Source organism: Procambarus clarkii, chromosome 18, assembly GCF_040958095.1.
Source record: "Procambarus clarkii isolate CNS0578487 chromosome 18, FALCON_Pclarkii_2.0, whole genome shotgun sequence".
NCBI lineage: Eukaryota > Metazoa > Arthropoda > Malacostraca > Decapoda > Cambaridae > Procambarus > Procambarus clarkii.
Window position 1 is genome coordinate 29,540,634 of NC_091167.1, and position 7,481 is coordinate 29,548,114.

Sequence of the window (7,481 nt, forward strand, 5' to 3'; positions counted from 1 at the left end):
CTATAAGGCGTTAGTTATCATGTTTCACTTCGTCTGATCACTTCACGTACGTTTAATAGTGTGGTTTGTTTTATTAGTTATTATCTGTATTATTATTGTTTGAATTAGCTTTTATTATCCACGTGACAGTTATAAAGTTTTATTTGGTTTGATCACTTTAAGTAAGATTAAGTGTTTTGTTTCATAACTTGTGTCGTTTGATATCTCTCCTCTTCTGATAGGTAACTTTATTCAGTATAAGTTCTTTGTTCGTTACTTATTTTATTGTGACTCCTGTTTTTTCTTTTAGATCTGATGATGAATATATATATATATATATATATATATATATATATATATATATATATATATATATATATATATATATATATATATATATATATATATATATGACAATGTCAGACCACGGAGGAAAAATGAAACAGGAATTTCCTTAAGTACTTTCGTATATTAAATACATCTTCAGAAGGTCATTTTCTTAATCACGTGTTTATTTTCGTGATATACACACACACACACACACACACATATATATATATATATATATATATATATATATATATATATATATATATATATAAGGTTGGCCTCAGGAAGACTAGCGAGAGACTTGGGGGGGGGGGGACCTTCCTTCATCACTTAAGCTCTATCAAGTGGAGCTGCTTAGTTACACAAGTGGCTCTTTATGATGGTGCAGAGCCTAGCGAACTGGTAGAGCCCGTCTGCGGTGCCACCTCCCTCCACCTCCATTCTTCACTGTGCGACTTGAAAGTACTTGGGGGAGGGGGAGGGGGGGATCTTAAAGCTGGGTGGGTGGTTGATATGGGTGGGGGGGGGCGAGCAAGTGGTTGATATGGGGGGGGGGATAATGCTGATAGGGGTTGGTGTGGGCTGCATGGTGTTGATGTGGGTGTGGGCTGCGGGGTGCTGGTGTGGGCGGCGGGGTGCTGGTGTGGGCGGCGTGTGGTGGTAGCGGTACAGACACAACCGTGGTAGTGGTTGACGTGGTGTTGACGGGGGGGGAGGGAAGGTGCCCTAGATTCAAGATAGGTTCCCCCCTCAAGAGAGTGATCGTCCTCAGTGACCCAGGTTTCGGCTCTAAACCTATTCCCTCTCAATATTACTCCTATACGCGACCTTATTCGTCCTCTATCATGCCTTATATATTGACTTTCTCTGTCACTCTTTACACGACTTTAAAAGATGGATCAAGTTGTGGGTGGAGGCGGCTTCCACAACTTCTTTTTCTTTTGGGAAACTGTTGTGTTGACAGGCCAGTGTTGGGAGCCTGTGTGTGGCCCAGCTCCTCCTCGTCCTCTGCCGCCACACTTCATAACGACGCCGAGTAAACCGGAATGAGATGAAAACAGAAGAGTGCGAGAAAAGAATTGCTGGATCGGTTGGTAGAGAGGGAACATTGCTCCCAGCTCTGCGTCCAAACCTGTGAGCCCACACCTGTCACTCCTGTGAGCCCACACCTGTCACTCCTGTGAGCCCACACCTGTCACTCCTGTGAGCCCACACCTGTCACTCCTGTGAGCCCACACCTGTCACTCCTGTGAGCCCACACCTGTCACTTCTGTGAGCCCACACCTGTGAACCCCCAGCTGTGAGCCCCACACTATTATCGCACCATGAAGTCTTCAAGTGGGATAAATCAGTTAGGAATGGTATCCCACATCAGCCGAGGAGCGCCTTTGCTGCCAGAGATTTACCAGACGGCAAGAGGGTTACCTCTACCACGGTTAGAAGTTGTCACAAGTTAAGGCTCGGGCCGTACTTTGGGAGTAGAATAACTCCCAGAACCCCATCCAGGTACAATCTCTAGGTCCGTATTATTGCTCTGGTGTGTGTGTGTGTGTGTGTGTGTGTGTGTGTGTGTGTGTGTGTGTGTGTGTGTGTGTGTGTGTGTGTGTGTGTGTGTGTGTTTTAGTGTTCTATTATATTATGACTTGGAAGACTCAAAATACATAAAAAATAGATCACTTATTTGCGTACAGGAGAATACGTAAGCGCCAAGGTATGTGCGCATGGTTGGCACACCTGGGAGCTGTGCGCATGGTTGACACACCTGGGAGCTGCTCGCATGGTTGGCATACCTGGGAGCTGTGCGCATGGTTGACACACCTGGGAGCTGCTCGCATGGTTGACACACCTGGGAGCTGTGCGCATGGTTGACACACCTGGGAGCTGTGCGCATGCCACACACACCTGGGAGCTGTGCGCATGGCTGACACCCCTGGGAGCTGTGCGCATGCCTCACACACCTGGGAGCTGTGCGCATGGCTCACACACCTGGGAACTGCGCGCAGGGCGGCGTTGATGCCATCACCTGCATACCTCGTGCGCTGGCCACGCATGGCCCCATTACAAATGGGTGGCGACGAGTGCTCCTTGAGAGAGGAGGATGCTGGCAGCATACCTGGTGGTGGCAGAGGTGCTGACGGTGTGTGAAGGACGAGCTGTGGGACCACGGAGCCTGCTCCACCCTCCCACAGGTGTCAGGAACCTCTGCAGTGTGGTCACGACACCACGCGCCCTCCTCCTGCATATCTTGCTCTGATGATGATGATGCTGATGCTGGTGGCCATTGTCAGGTCCCTGTTCTGGTAGTATGCTGTTTATATGCCAGTGTTGTTGTTGTTGCTTCCCCTGTATGTTTGTATGTTGCATGTATAGGTATGTATGTGTGTGTTTTTTGTTCAGGTATGGGTGTTGGTGTATTTCTATGTACAGGTATGTGTGTTTGTGTATTATTATTGTGTGTGCATTTGTATGTTTGTTTATTTCAATATTTGTATGCTTCTATATTTGTATGTTTGTGTAATTCTACGTTTGAATGTTTTTTATATTTGTATGTTTGTGTATTTGTATGTTTGCGTGTGTAAGCATGTGTGTTTACTAAATATACAATCTCAAGCAACTTCTATGCTTCTTGTATTTATCACATTTTTTTGTAATTTGTAATAGGCTCAACGCTGACTGGTCCAGGGTTCGAATACCGGACAGGATGAGACGCTTGGCCACATTTATTTACAACTTAAGCCTCTGTTTACTTAACAGTAAATAGGTATCAAGGAGTTAGGCGACTGTTGTGGGTTGCATACTGATTACTGGGTATTGTTAGGAACACGTATCAGTCTGTATACTGGGTATTGTATGGAAGAGGAGTAATAGGACGACGACGTTTCGGTCCGTCCTGGACCATTCTCAAGTCACAATCGACTTGAGAATGGTCCAGGACGGACCGAAACGTCGTCGTCCCTTCAACTTCTAGTATGTGGTCTGGTCAACATACATCAGCCACGTTATTGTGACTCATCGCCTGCATAAGGAGTAATAGATGTTGTCAAGCGTAGGGGAATTGCAACCACTGTACCCCCACACCATCACCCCCACACCCCTGCAACAGACCAGCATTTGATCGGATCTCTTGGTGACCTTGTATCTGTAACAAATTAATTAAGACATTCAATAATGCAACAGGCTAAAGCATCATGAGAGTCATCAAGATGTTTTGAAAACAAATAATGGCTTCTCGCCCACGTATCCCACCGCTGCCACCATTGTAATGCCGGGTATTACAATAGCCAGGCTAATAATACGATACCTCGGCGATACCCAGTACCCAGACCGATACCATTTATCAGACAACACCAGGTTGATATCATCTACCAGACAACACCCAGTACCCAGGTTGATATCATCTACCAGACAACACCCAGTACCCAGGTTGATATCATTTACCAGACAACACCCAGTACCCAGGTTGATATCATCTACCAGACAACACCCAGTACCCAGGCTGATACCATCACCTCCAGCACTTCTCTGTGAAACAACTATTAGCACTTACATATTTATTAGATCCTTATCAGCTGCTGGAAGTTGGCTACAGAGATAATCATCATAGATGTACTTGATGAGACTCTTGGCACAGTGACTACAGCCTCAGTGAGTATTCTCTCACTCCGAACGGCACGTGTTGTGTTGATCTGGTTTTAGTTACAACTGTATCCCGGCTAAAGGTCAGAGTATGGCATGAAAGATGTGTTAGCAAAGGACACTTTAGACGAATATAGTAGATTTTTTTCTTCTTCCTGTCTGTGTTTCTGGTGTCCAGCGTCTATGAGCCTCCTATACCAAACGACCCTATCCACGAAGCGAGACTGAACATTGCAGAGGTCACAATAAACTGGTTGACCCGGGGAGAACAAAAGGGCGCCCATATCATGAAGGAGAGTCACATTGTACGGGTGTTAGAGGTAGTAAGGTACTTGGCATAATGCGTCTCCCGGCGCCCACAGGCCAGATGACTATCGTGCTAAATACCTCTTTTTTGTGAGGGTTCCCTTGTCGATGGTCGGCCTGATAAATCATTCGCAACTCTTCTATGTAGTAAAGCATATGCAAGGGACGATGTTTTTGTCCGGGGATGTGGCAGGTGGCTATGATGAAGTGTTCCTTTCTCTAGTACATTGTTACTTATATAAGATGGTTTTGTTACGTGTGTGAGGCTATGGATTGTCTGAATGGTTGTAGGGTGGGCGAGCGTTCCATCTGTTTTTACGTACACATTCCCTACAGTTAGGAATTTGGGGAAGGGAGGGGGATTGTTCCCTGAGGTGGCTGTGTAATGTGTGGTGGTGGTGGGGGGGGGGAGGGGATTGTTCCCTGCACAGTGCTGGGAGAGTCGTGGACGACCCGCACGTTGCACAGTGCAGGGAGACTCAGGATATTTCAGGATAACTCAGGATATTTTCAAGTTTTGTATAAAATCTCTATTGTTTAATAAAACTGAAAAAGAAATTCTTTATATTTAAAACTTGTGTATATAGAATTGAACACGAAAACTTCTACCTAAATATTTTGAGTGTATTAACATAAAATGAGGAGAATATATGGGGAGGTAAATGTAACAGCACACTTAAGTGAATTTATGTACTATGCAGACAGTCAGAAATGTACTTATTACATTTACTATTAAAACGTACTGTCTATTAGGAGGAAGGATTGGTAATAATAATGTCTACGTATTACAGTGACTTTGATATAATAAATGTACTGTAACTTTAAGTAACCAGTTCCAGTTGTAAATGTACAACCTTGTATGAATAAAGTTTTCAAGCTGATTTGATTAAGACGGTCCTTAGGAGTAACAAGCTTGTTATACCAGTGGGAGATCAGGAAATTGGCACCTTAAAGGATCTTATGTAGCGAATTGGCTACCCATTTTGGGTGTTGTAAATTTTGTTTGGGAACTGTGTGGGTGATGGTGGGGTTGAGTACTGGTTCTTGAGACACGAGACTTAGGAGTTCTTGAGAACTTCCTAATGCTGAACACTCTAGGTGCAAACACTGTGAGCAGGAACTGGGCCATGATCTCCCACACCACATTACTCAATGCCCAGTCAATACACAACCCACACCTGCTGGTATGAGGTACTACGGTGTGAGGTATGAGGCACTGCCACAGTCACCCCCAGTGTTCTTGACGATATCCTCATAGTACATCCACAGATCACCTGTGGAGGCTACACTGACTACCTGTTCCTGAATAACAAACCAGTGTTCATTTTAACTTTGTCATGTACCGAGTCTCTGCTTATTGTGTTGAAAGTAAATTTTAGTAGAAGTATGATATCCGCTTCACGACACACCTCCACTACACCTACTCCAGCAGTCATCCACAGCAACATCCACCACTTTATATGACCAAGTGTACAGTGTTTCTCGCGCACTGTCATATACCTGACATATATCATATACCTGACATATATCATATACCTGACATATGTCATATACCTGACATATCTCATATACCTGACATATCTCATATACCTGACATATGTCATATACCTGACACATATCAAATACCTGACATATGTCATATACCTGACCTTGGACCTTGTCATATACCGTGCTCTTGGACCGTGCAGTGTGTACCGTGCTGTGTGTACCGTGCTCTTGGACCGTGCTGTGTGTACCGTGCTCTTGGACCGTGCAGTGTGTACCGTGCTCTTGGACCGTGCAGTGTGTACCGTGCTCTTGGACCGTGCTGTGTGTACCGTGCTCTTGGACCGTGCTGTGTGTACCGTGCTCTTGGACCGTGCTGTGTGTACCGTGCTCTTGGACCGTGCAGTGTGTACCGTGCTCTTGGACCATGCTGTGTGTACCGTGCTCTTGGACCGTGCAGTGTGTACCGTGCTCTTGGACCGTGCTGTGTGTACCGTGCTCTTGGACCGTGCTGTGTGTACCGTGCTCTCGGACCATGCTGTGTGTACCGTGCTCTTGGACCGTGCAGTGTGTACCGTGCTCTTGGACCGTGCTGTGTGTACCGTGCTCTCGGACCATGCTGTGTGTACCGTGCTCTTGGACCGTGCAGTGTGTACCGTGCTCTTGGACCATGCTGTGTGTACCGTGCTCTTGGACCGTGCTGTGTGTACCGTGCTCTCGGACCATGCTGTGTGTACCGTGCTCTTGGACCGTGCAGTGTGTACCGTGCTCTTGGACCGTGCTGTGTGTACCGTGCTCTTGGACCGTGCTGTGTGTACCGTGCTCTTGGACCGTGCTGTGTGTACCGTGCTCTTGGACCGTGCTGTGTGTACCGTGCTCTTGGACCGTGCTGTGTGTACCGTGCTCTTGGACCATGCAGTGTGTACCGTGCTCTTGGACCGTGCTGTGTGTACCGTGCTCTTGGACCGTGCTGTGTGTACCGTGCTCTTGGACCGTGCTGTGTGTACCGTGCTCTCGGACCATGCTGTGTGTACCGTGCTCTTGGACCGTGCTCTTGGACCGTGCTCTTGGACCGTGCTCTCGGACCATGCTGTGTGTACCGTGCTCTTGGACCGTGCTGTGTGTACCGTGCTGTGTGTACCGTGCTCTCGGACCGTGCTGTCACGCAGTTCAGGGAGGATGGATTCACATGTCCTTGGAGCCAGGATGTCTGAGAGCAGAGGTGCGTAACACCTGTGGTCTCCTTGGAAGACCGTGTCCAGGCGCCCCTGTCCTGTACGACCGTGTCCAGGCGCCCCTGTCCTGTACGACCGTGTCCAGGGGCCCCTGTCCTGTACGACCGTGTCCAGGGGCCCCTGTCCTGTACGACCGTGTCCAGGCGCCCCTGTCCAGTACGACCGGACGCTCGTCTCTTTATTAATGAACGAAGGATACCTTGTGTTTATTACACTCGTTTCTTGGCCACTAGTTATATATATATATATATATATATATATATATATATATATATATATATATATATATATATATATATATATATATATATATATATATAATTGTAACACATGAAGTATTGGCGCCTTGAACCGCTGACCATAAAAGCCCAGCCTGCAGCTCTAACTATACTGAACCCCACAAAGCAGTCACAATACAAAGGGATCCCAGACACACCAGTCTGCTCTCCAACTGGCACTTCAGGCCTTCCCTCGGGTGGCTCTGTACTCTCTCCCTGGGCCCTGACCAAC